At 39.5% G+C, this 12,574-nt stretch overlaps 1 long non-coding RNA gene across 1 annotated transcript; it reads left to right on the top strand.

Moving 5' to 3' along the window:
• The first annotated feature begins 48 nt into the window (after window positions 1–48).
• Window positions 49–10,972, top strand: LOC109286865. Its single transcript, XR_002094696.1, has 3 exons — window positions 49–1,468; window positions 1,522–1,524; window positions 10,962–10,972. It is a non-coding gene; the product is annotated as an uncharacterized LOC109286865 (long non-coding RNA).
• The last annotated feature ends 1,602 nt before the right edge of the window (window positions 10,973–12,574 follow it).

Below are 12,574 nucleotides of genomic sequence, written 5' to 3'. Positions count from 1 at the left end.
TGGCTTTCCGGGGCGCACGGCGGACAGGGAGAGGCTCTCCAGGGACGGGGCTGGATGGAGCCTGCGCCCCAGGCAGGGAGGCAGCGGGAGCGGGGTGCTAAATCTTCTCACTTCACTTCACTTCGCTTTTCCACTACCTAACGGCTCCCCCTCAAAAACAGACCAGGACAGACATTATTTAAAAAAAAAAAAAGGCAGTGCAGCTCCAAGTCAATGATAAGTAACAGCCCCTCCCCTCCCCCATTTCTAGCCCGGGAAGCTGAGGCGCCACCACAGCCACCGCCCAGAGCCGGCTTCCCGTCAAGAAGAGCCCTTAGCCCGGAGGGGGGATCCCAGGCGCAGAAGCCATGTGCGAACCTCTTGTAGGAGCTTATTTCACCTTTTGATCTGTGCTAAAACCCACGCAGGGGGGCTGTTGTTGGTATTGTCAGTATTATTATTATCATTATTATTATTATCATCATTATTATCATCATCCAATCGACACGATCTCAACTTTCTGGCCATCCCGTCCCTGGTTTTCTTTCCCCTTCCCATTGGGAATGTCTAGCCCTCTGCAGCCCGCTCCCCAGTTTCCTCCTGGCCAAGTAACCAGGCTTTCCCTTGTCACTGGGCAGGGACAGGATGGCAGGCAGTTTCTCTTAAGTGGGCAGCCACTTCTGTTATTAGAAAGGCATCAGGCGAGGAAAGACCTCTGCCATCGGGGTGGGGGAAAGGCCCCTTCCAGGCACACAGCACCCCTGCCAAGCCCCGGGCTGGAGGCAGGGCTCATTATGACCAGGAATCACTCCAGGTGAACTGAGGAGAGCACAGGCACCAGAGACTTTGCAGTGGTCTCAGCAGGCAATAGCAACAGTCGCATGCAAGGTCCCACTAGACTGCAACACTGAAGTAGTGCGGCCGGGTGCACCATTTTACTACCCTCTTCTGCTCAAAAAGAAAGGACGGAGGGAAAAAAAGAAACGGCTCGAAAAGAAAGGGAAACAATTGCCGTACGATTGGCTCTTCCCTGCAGGAAACAATCGCTGCTATGCCCCACGGGTCAGTCCGAAGTCAGGGATGCAGTAGGCGCAGGAGGTCTCGCAGGTGTTGGCCCTGCTCCGGAGGGTGCGGCCCTCTGCACCCAGGAACAGGCTCTTGCAAAGGGTCCCCATCCCTCGGCCGCACATTGCGACTGCCCCGCTAAATGGTGCAGTCCTCATCTCCCAGTATCAGTTCTGCTTTAGGTGACAGTAAATTAAATAGCCTTGCTAGTGCAACCCCCCTCCCCTCCCCTCCCCTTCCACCGACACACACGCTTTGCCAGTCAGAAAGGCTTAGCCTGCCACAGAGCCCCTACATTTGGGGTTTCTAGCTTGTGGCCCCGCAGAGTGTCACATGCGCAGAGCTGGAAGTGAGAGTTTGATCTCTGGGCGTGAAACCGAATGGAGACAGGGAGCTCCCTGCCGGCTCCTGTCCCGGGAAGTGTGTGCGCTGCCCGCTCCTGAACCGGCTTCTCGGGTGGCAGCTGCAGATAGGAAGGTAGTAAAGAAACTGGCCGCAGGGCTAAACTTCCCACTCGCGCCCCAGCCCCGTCCCATCTTTTATAAAACCAGGCGCATTCGCCCTCCTGGTTGCACCTAGCAGACCTTCCCAGCATAGCTAGAGCTCTGGGTGAAAACTGGCGGAGCTTTTCCTGCTCGGATTGGAAACTAAACACATGGCACTCGTCTCCTGCATCTTTGTACCCCTCCCCACCCCTCGCCCCCCATGTATAACATACATAAAGACACAGTTCCGTTCATGTTTTCTTTCACTGGTAATAGAGAGAAAGCAGGCATAGTCACCCACACCTTTTCCTATTCAAGCTCTTTTCATTCACATTGTTCCACTTTTTGATGCTAAACATGTGCAACTCTAAGGCCAGATTTCTGTCCTAAGTGAATTAGATCAGAAGCCATTTTAAGTCAGACACAGAAGTGTGGTAATGATGAAACAGCTTTTTAGGATGGATTCGCACACTCACTATAACGAGGATCATTTTGAATGTTGATAATCAAGGTTTTGATAATGAACTTGCAAGTGCAGGGTGGGGCTGGTAGAGAATGTTTTCTGCTCTCACTCTTGCATAGTAATTGAAATACCAACTGGGTTATGCCTAATTATTTAAAATAATTACCAAAGGAATCTTACCCTCCTCCCTTCAATAGAGAGTTGCTCTCATTGTTCCACAGACGTGTAGAACTGTTATTCTTTAGACACGTCTTTGATAATAATGCTGTGATCCTCTTGCTTCTCTAATACCACTTGAAAGCGGATATTTTTCCTTGTGGTTTAGTATGTTCAGCAGCAGCAGAAATATTGTCAAACTGCACTTTAAAAAGACATGCAGAGAGCTCCCAAGATCAGTTGCTAAATCATAGTCAGGTTCAGCACTGTAACACATTTACATTCATAAGTGCTGCAAGAACACCAATTGAAACAGTATTTTAAACATCCAGGTTTGTATTACAAACCTTCCTCTGATCTGAGCTTTTAGCTGACATTTTCCCTTGAGTCATGACTTAAAGTATTATCAGGAGTTCCCATTTCATCACATAAAGGATGTGGTTTTGTTTGCTTTTTGTTGGGTTCAGTATCTTGTGCAGTAAAGATTGAATTTTCCCCCATATATACAAGCTTGGCAAAACATCTCTTTATACTTGGTTTCCTATAGCTGCTTTCTGTTTAATATGATTAGCTCTTTCTGCTGAATAATGCCTTAACCATAGGGCTGATGCATTTTTAATGCCTGTACTTTTTGTCATTGTCTAAATTAACATTTTGATGATTGTAGATTTCTATCCTTTCAAATCTTTGGCAGATTATGTTATATGGTTAATAAGAGTAAAAATATAAGGTCTGATCAGAGAAATATTAGATATTTCAATTGCAAAAAATATTTTTAAAATGTCATTTAAATGCTCAGTTGCATAAAGGCAACTAGAATTACTCTTCCCAACAGTCTTGTTTAGGAAGCACCCTTCTCAGTTTCAGTAGTAGCACCCAGAATTTGACATGTATGTATATTCAAAGTCTCAAAAATCAGCTTCCAAGTAGCACATAACTAAGAATAACTTGTTTATGCTATGGGCCTGATTCTGTGAGCACTTGACTTCAGTGGGACTACTCATGGAAACAGGGTTACTCACCTATAAATCTAAAGCAGCTAGGGCCCTATCCTGGCATTCAACTCAATGGGAAAACACAAACTGACTGTAGTGCGTGGGTAGGATCAGAATTCATTTGAAGGAATTTTAATAAGATGTGTGGTGTGTACTTGATGTAGTCTTAAATAAATCTGAATCCTTACTACTGAAAGTTGAATCTGAAAAACTTTTTTTTTTTGTAAAGGTTTTCTCAACATTATGTTGCTGGTAAATGAAAGTAAAATACTTTAATTTGATTTAATAAAAAATATCTTATAGATTTGTAAGTGTACAGTCAGAGAGTGATTTCTAAAGTGGCATTTTGGAGTTAGGTTTGCTTATAGCGCAATCTGTGTTTTAACAGTTATTTTGGTGAGTGTGTATTTAATTTAGAACAATAAGTGCTCTTTTAAAAATCTGTTCTTAAATTGTTATGTAAACTGCACCTTGATAGAAAATTAAATAAAGGATCAGTTAAAAAAGAATTAGTTGAACTCAACTGTTTTTTAAGGACCTTAAATATTTCAATGACTTGCGTATATGAGCAACTTTACACACATGAGTAGTTAATAAGGCTATTCATGTATACGAAGTTACTCATGTATGTAAATCTCTGGAGGAGCAGGGCCTTCATTAGTAAATACAACTGGTTTAAGAATAAGTCCATAAAAGGGTCAAATGCTACTATTACTTCAAGGTGTGATCTTGCAAAGGTTTGCGTAGCTTCTAAGAGATGCTGAATTTTCTTCACTTCCACTGATTTCAATACGGAGTGCAAATGCTCAGCCCTGTGCAGGACTGAGTCACTAAGTCTGTGCAATCAACACTGAAAATTCATGGCTATATATGAAGGTACTATGTGTCCCAAGAGGCAGGGCTGGATTAACTCTTTAATGGGCTCTGGGCAACCACATTGTTGGCCCCTACTTAATGCTGTATATTTATATTACTTTTTTCACTAAATAATACTAATATGTAAAATAAGCACAACTTGGCCCCTTCTTCACTTAGGGCCCTAGGCATGTCCTATGTCCTAGTTTTCCTACGCATTAATCCAGCCCTGCCAAGAGGAGATTTTCAGGGGGGAAGAGAACAAGCTCAGTTGCCATTTACCACTATAGTCAAAATAAAATACTGCGTGAGTCTACTTGAAGTAGTAAGAATTGCTCCTAGTAGGAAGGCTCAGGCCCTCAATTAGTGTGCACATCAGTCTGATGGCTTACAGTCTTGCAATTAATATATAAGCTGATATCTCTCAAATAGGTACATGCATACACACATATACATGTGCTTTTGAATGAGACTTACCTGCCTACTGAGCATGCCACAGAACAGTCTCACTCCTGCAGTCCTCGCAGACGTAGCATTCCCGAGGACTGGATGCCCAGGTCTATGCTCAATAGTATTCTTCAAAAACAAAGATCCTGCTACTCAGGGCAGCACCGTAGCCTAGTGGCATCAGGTTATGCAGGTTTCTTCCTTTGGGATTAATCCTGCTTTCCATACACATCCAACAATCTCATTGATTTCAAATGCCTTCAATAGGATTAGCCAGCAGATCATTCAGATTTCATCCTCAAGCTATTTCCATAACAATTCACTGCACTTGATGCCAACCTAGGTGACTGGTCTGGTTCACAGAATTTTTCTTAAAGAAACACATGACAAACTGCCATCTATGCATCTGCACTTTTAACTGTGCTTCAGGAAGAATAAGCACACTGTCCTTTTCCTCTGGATCTTAATGTCACATTATAAAAATCACATTGCTATATAACTGCATTTGTATTCATTTATATATATTATATAGTATGAACTTATACAATTGGCTTTTGTCTCTTAATTTTTTAAAATTTTAATATTTTGTTGTAAAACAAAGAGAAATATTTACACATGGCTATCATGCTATCCTCTAGTATTTTCCTGATGTAAAGTATAAACGTAACATTAATTAGTAGTCATTATAAATGTTACAAGATTCAGTTTCTCTTCCTTGAAACACTTAGGAATGGGAACATTTATTAGAGAATCTCCCCCTCATTCTATACCACTTTAATATTTATGATTAGAAACCAGAGTTGTACAAACAATCAAATACATTAGTCATCATATGACCAGCATTCATATTGATATAGATATTAATTGAATCAATAATACCATGGGACCCAGACAAATTAGAATCATAGACAGAAAAAAAGAAAAAGTTACAAACTGAAAAAAAAATCTGAGTCATAGAGAAATGCAGAAATGGGAAAGTGAATTCTGAAGAATTGTAAGGATGACAGAGGCCTGGAGGTGACAGTGAAGTACAAAGTAGACATCCTTTTGAAAAGAATCATGGCTGCAAAAATATGAATCACATTTGTAGGTGCAATGTATTGCATCTCAGAAGGGAAGGAGCTTAGGACAGAAGTGTGACTTCCAATGAAATATTACATTCTATTTAGAGATTACTTTTCCAGAGAGATGATTGATCAGTTGATGGCAACTGAAATAAGAGTGGATCCAGAAGCTTGAGGGATTAATGTAGTAGGAAAAAATAAGCCAGTCAAATATGGAAATAAATGTAAACATCAAGGTTCAGAACTTGTCCACATTGAAGTCAACGGGAGAACTCCCATTGATCTCAATAAAGCCAGGCTTTTAAGCCCAAGAAGGAGAACAATTTACTGTAGTGCCTGAGGGCACAACTAAGGAACAAAGGAATGAAGTTAAGAAAAGGAAAATTTAGACTGGATATCAAGAAAAACTTTTTCTCAGTGGGTCTAATACTGCTCCCATTTCAGTGAATGGGAGAATATATGAAGTAGTGGAAGCCCCTTGATTTGGGAAATTTTAAGCTAGATTGGCCAAGTCACTAGAGAAGATAGTGTAGGCAACAATCATCCTGCATTGTCTGGGAGAGCTAATTCTGGAGGCCCTTCCTATCTCTAACACCTGTGATATGATTCTATGAAATCGAAATGGCTCTGATATTTCTCTGATATTTTGTGTCATTACAAAGAAGAAAGTAGGGCCATTATAGGCTTTTCAAAGTTTCCAAGTAACCTTCTTAAAGTGAATATATTTTAGATGCACTGTACAAACTCATGTCCACCTTATTCTTTCATCTGTTTCAAGGTCAATTGTCACCATAATGTTGTTCTGTATCAATTTATCTGAAATTAAATGTAATGTGTCCCCCTCTCAAATTATTAAATGTTAGGTATGAAATCAAAGTAAAAATATTGTAGCTGAATTTCCTCTAATGTTAGAAATGCCAACTCATAATCTTTGTTTTTGATATTTAGCAGTTTTCTTACTAAGTAGTAAAATATCACAATATTCATTAATCTCCACAAGACAAGTCAGTCTTTTAAATAATTGAAAATCGATATAAAATTATCACTATGGGACACTTTTTTTTAAATGAGAGACAGAATAATATCTAAAACAGGAACTAAATAGTATTTAATTGTAGAGCCTGTTATCAAAAAAAAAAAGAAAGAAAAAAAGAAAGAAACATTTCACTGTATCTGCAGCTGAAAAGAAAATGTAGACCTCTACCAGATTTCTACCAGATTATCAGAGGGCAATGTCTTTATAAATAGTCACCATCTTTTAACAAGAAGTTACTAGTTGATAGCTAACTGATTTTTTTTTAATGCATCAGTGTTATTGTCACATTATAGATTTTTTTACTCAAATGGCAACAGATATGAGCAGTGAGATTTGAAGCATTAATACATCATGCCCTTTGGAAGCTAAACTTTTAATAATTATACTTTAGAGGTAACTTATGGTGTTATTCTAAGCACATAAAAAGCAATATGACCTCTTCAACGATGAGGCAGAAAAATCTTTTCCTAAAATCTAAAATTATACAGTCCAACAGCTGCTGGTTTATTGAGGCAACAGTTATTACAGCCTCAATGCTATGGTAGTTAAAGGTGACCAGCAAAGTAAAAAAAAAGAGTACTAGTGCCTTTTTCTGGTCTTTTAGGATGATCCAAATGTGGAGGGGGTAGTGGGGGGGAAGGGACAGATTATTATCTTTGTACTTCACATCAGAAATATTGGGAACTTTACATTTTCATTTTTTTCCTGGATGGCTTATTAGAATACTAAGGAAACACATTGAGAGCTTTTTCAGACCTCAGTTGAAGGGGCAGAGGACTTTTAATCTTTAAGAAAGAGAGCTTTTCTTCCATAAGTTTGTCAGAAACTTGAATTAAATTTGGGTTAATACAAGCTATTAAAAATGAAAGTTTTTTTCCAGAGTTTAACTAAAATAATTTCCCCACTCAATTGTTCATGCGCCAGTCCTGTTTTTTAAGATAACATAATCCTGTTTAGTCTGCTATGATGTCATCATATCCTAGCTCTTTAGTCATTCCTGAAGTCACTTGGTAAAAACAGGATATAAATGTCCTGATTATTTCTAACATTGAAACAAGTAAGAGACAAACATACTATTCAAACAAACCTGTATTCCATCCCCATTCTCCCAACCACCCAAAACATCCAGGTATTGTTTATATAACACAAAGGAGTATATACAAAAGGACACAAAGAAGCATATAAAAAAGAACACAAACATAATTTTATTATTTGACAGTATCCTTGACAGAAATAATTACACTGTCATGTCTTTTTGAACATTTAGCCACTGTTTCACCAAGCCAGTAAGTCCTCTTCACCTGTGTGAATAGTCAGAATCCTTGATGCAATGGGAGTTTGGGTGGCTTAAAAATTTAGAAGAAGAGGAATAGACTGTAATCTGAAATAATAGAGAAGATCAAAAGGAAAATAAAAATTATTTTGGGTGAGCTTATGTAATTTAACTTTTACCATATATATTTACATTTAGAATATTTCCCATGTATTTACTGCAAAACCAAAATACTGTACTGGCTTTTTAGACAGGCTCAGGGCAATACCTCTGCTTTTTTTTTCTATTAAAATCTGTCTTCTGAGATTAACTCCAGAACTAGGAGTTAGGTCAGAATTTTGTTTCATAGAAGTCAGCAGCTCAGGCCAACAAGAGCTGGCCTTCTTAGTGATGGGCCGTTTGCTGCTCAGAAGTATGAGGAATGGCTTTCTAAAATAGCGACAGATTGCCTTGTGTAACAGAGTTCAGTATCAAACTTAACTTGTTGCTATTAGTGTTCTATAATAACAACAGTGAAAGGCCAAAAGACTGGGACCATATACCTTCCTCTAGGAATGTTTATTTTTAAATAAGAAGGCCGGATGCTGTATTAGTCCAAATCAGTATGTCTTACTGTATATCAGGCTAGAATCTGGTGTAAGGACTTTGCAAAGAATAGGAAGAGCACTGGAGTTCTGTCATAATTTGTTTTATCTAAATGCAGATATAGAAATTTTACTCCTGCGGATCTTTCAGTGTAGTGCAATGTGTGCATGTCATGCATTTAACAAGGAACTAGAACACAAAATACTCATCTTCATGTGCCTTGATTAATGTGCTCTAAGATTTCAAATAAAGATCCTGGGGTCCCTCTTTCAACCATAAAATAAGATCAAGCAAACATTACCTCCAACCAATATACATCAGTAATGATACAGCATTTTTCTATGTATTGCAGTGAAAATGTTCACACCTACTGCATCTATATGCTGTATGGTTAGTATTAACCATACTGTCTATTCAGGCAGCATGGGAAAAATGGGCATAATTTGGAGGAGGAAAATCAAATTTAGTGCTCAAAATACAGCCCTACTTTCAAAGAACTTCAGTATATGCTACCAGTTTTATTAGGATACAGACATCTTGAAGGGAAAATCCAACCAAATAAACATAAGTTTGAGGACACAAAATTCTATGGTAAGCCACCATCCTGAGAAAAGTAGCCAAGTGAACTCAAATCCAAATAGGACGTGCAATTTTCTATGCATTTGACATAAGAAATATATGCATTCTGCAACAAGTGGAATAAAGAAATATAAAGAACCTGACATTCACCAACAACCTATTGCCAGTACACTAGAGAATGTGATCAGTTACCATTTTGAACTAGTATAAACCTGTCAGGGTAATAAAACCAATTCCATTGTTCGTTTGGGTATTAGCTGCACAAGCCCCTCTCATCTGTAGTGAAAAAACTAATAAACAGGTGCAGCTTTAACATGCAAACTACTGTGACAATGAAAAGTTGTTCAGCTATGTGAAGGTTGTCATAAATTTCGTTGTCAGAAATAAGCCTAAAAAGTTCAATCTAAAAAGCATTTTTGTCCAATATCATTTTCTTTTTCCTTCTGGGAGACTTCTGTACCTTGCCCATATGCTCTAAAGCTATTTTGTTTTTCAATCCAGTTTGGATAATATATGTTTTATGTAAATGAGGAGAATCAAGTTCCCCTACTTGCTAAATTATAAATTGGGTGGAAATTGGCTAAATCCCCTTGGAATATAGTATATGTAATGCAAACTGTAAGAAATCGAACTTAGCAAGCTTAGGCACTGTCATTGGGGAGGAGAGGGTATTATGGCAATAATTCAGGGCATGTGGCCTGCGTAAGTCTAGCCTTCAGTCTATCTAATTACTGTAGCTAGTGTTTGTATCCTTTAGCATTTCTTTGCTCTGAACTGCCTGCCGTAACTCCTTTTTAAATGTTCTCAGAGATGCAGTCTTTATTGCTGCCTTTGGTAGTTAGTTCAACTCATTCATTATTCTTTGCATAAATTTAGTGCTCTATAATGCTTGTTTCTGCTTGCTAATTTTAGGGCCCAAATCCATCTTATATCAGAGTAAAGCCAAAGTGGTTTCACTGGTGAAAACAGATTAATTCTGAATTGTGCCCAGTGTAAGTAAAATAATAATTTGGTGTTAGTATTTTGTGCTTATCTGTTTTTAGCTTGTTACCCTGTTGGAATTTCTTTGTATTCCCCTCCCTGTTGCACTCAGCTTTCATGTACTCCAGTTTTGTCCTGAAAGAGTTTTTCCTCAGCAACTGACATTGCTTCACAACAATCCTATAGCCGTTTAAAAATATGCCTCAGAGCTGCAGCTCTTCTCAGCAGGAGGCTGGTTACAATGCTAAGGAAATGTTGAAGGGAGGATAAGTAAATTAATAGGTGTTTTTATGACACCTAGAGAAGATGGAGGATCTCCTTATGTTATTGAAAAGACAGTATCATATTTAATCTGATATTATTCATTTAGACCAAGATTTTAAGAAAGCAGAGCTTAACAATAGGGTTCTAAATCCATAAGTAGGCATTGAAAAGAAGCTTGAGTCGTGGGAGTACCTGGGAATGTCTACACAAGACATTTACTGCTAAGTAGACTAATTAGCTCCACTGTAAATGTCTTGACATCTACACATGTGGCCCTATTAGGCTGCAAGAAACTAATAAACCCTGCAGCAGGATAATACTTGTAAATACAAGTACTAACCCACTGCAGATTTTTTTCATGCTCAGCAACACACACATAGAAGCTGACCCAGCCAGCTGGAGCACAAGGGTTCTTCAGTGTGAGGGCTGTCTGCAGGGGCAATGCATAGCGGGTGCATGCAGGTGCACGTGCACTCCCTGAGCGTGGCAGTGCACCCCCTGCAAAAAGTGTTGGCAGTGCCTGCAGGTGAATCACCATTCGCCACCCTGCCACCAACAGCACTGGTGGCATCTGCAGGATCTCCTGTGCTTACCACTGCCACACTCCCACCACCACAATGCCCCCCCAGCCGCTGGGGGCACATGCTGTTCATGGCTGCCTGCCAGCTAGCCCTGCACTGCTGCACCATTGTGTCTCAGCCAGCCCCTCCACAGCTCATTGAGCCACGTCAGAGCAGCTCCAGGCCAGCAGGCTGCCCCCTGGAGCCCCTTCCAGACAGGGCTGCTCCAACCCAGCTCAACGTGCTGCAGTCCTGGGTGCAAATGTAAATGGGGTGCCTGGAAGCAACTCTGGCATGATAAGCACTGGAGTTTATTGCTTCACCTTAACATTTACATGTAGATGTGCCCACTGAGTATGCCACACTTTTATTAACTATGCAAGATAACATGTTTTGTATCCTTAAATATGGTAGGATTGGGTCAGGATGAATGTGAGATGATTCACAATCCTACTTTAGAACCGCAGTTTTAAAAAATAGGATTTTAAACTCAGATATAGAAACATGCATTATTACATGCCTCTGAAAAAAGCATTATAGATTTTTTTGGAACTGGGTTGACTAGTGGGTATTTAAAATATGGGTGGTGGTGTTATGAGTAGCTACATTTAGAGTGACACCCAGGGCAATTCAGCATATGCAAACAAGTTGGTCATATTAAGACAAAGAAAATGCTTTCAGATAAAAGGATTCAAATATGATATTGCTCATGATTCATCTGGGACTCTTATCATGTCAGTAGTATATTACCTGAAGCTAAAATCAGGGACATACTATGTATAGTTGTTTTCTTGAAACTCTGTTGCAAGTATCTATGCATGAGTTTGGGTCCTATAGGGAAAATAACAGGGCTTCTTCTTCTCACATAATTGTTGCCAAACAAAAAATAACACTGTAGAATTTTATCTAAGAAAGGGTTAAGGAGAAAGCAAAACAAACTCCTGTGATTTTTTTTCCCCCTCTTCATTTTAAAGTGAGTATGATTAATTGACTTCCTCATAAGAACAGAAAACTGATCACAATCTCGGCAAGAAAAAGGCATAGTGTGTATATGCATCATGCCAGCTTCTCACACAGTTCTCCCAAGGAACTGAAATCTTGACTTAAAACAACCCTGCTGTTTCAGTTCTGGCAATTTCACATAAACAGAGATTGCCATTTATGGCATATGGAGCCAAATTGTATGGTAGTGTTATAAAGTGAATAAACATCCATTGGGAATTAGCTTTAGCCTACTAAACTCATTCTCTGTATTTTAAACCAAGTTAAAAAACAGTTACAACAAACTATATAACTTTCATCCTTCCTTGTTTAGCTAATGTATTTTTCTGGAAAGCCCAACACATTGATAAACTTGGACTATGACAGCCTCTGTTTATATGCCAAATAGGTACAAAATGGGAAGTTTGCCATAATCTTTGGAAATTTGGGATGAGATCTCTAGCTGTGTAAAACATAGCATTCTACTGGGAGTTTGACCCATAGTGTTCAGATTTCATACACTTCTCAATGTAGTTTATAAATAAATGCCATTTTTCAAAGCCCAAGATTCAAAAAGCCCAAGGCTGAATTGATTTGATCTTCACAGGTTAGTCTAAGCTGCATAGATTGAACCGATAAGCAAGTGAAGAGACATTCACTTTTGATTCTAGAAATGCAACCACATGTCTGTGGTGGCCCAGACCAGAAGCTGGGGTGGCGAGGGTGCTAGAGCATGCCTCTCTGCTCTGCTGGAGGAGACAGCTTGGACAGAGGCTAGCCCACGCACCCAGTGAGGGGGAGGAGGT

This window comes from Gavialis gangeticus, unplaced genomic scaffold (assembly GCF_001723915.1).
Source record: "Gavialis gangeticus isolate Ggan-Ray unplaced genomic scaffold, GavGan_comp1, whole genome shotgun sequence".
NCBI lineage: Eukaryota > Metazoa > Chordata > Crocodylia > Gavialidae > Gavialis > Gavialis gangeticus.
The sequence above is the reverse complement of the archived record's forward strand: the minus strand, read 5'-3'. Positions and strand labels throughout refer to the sequence as shown.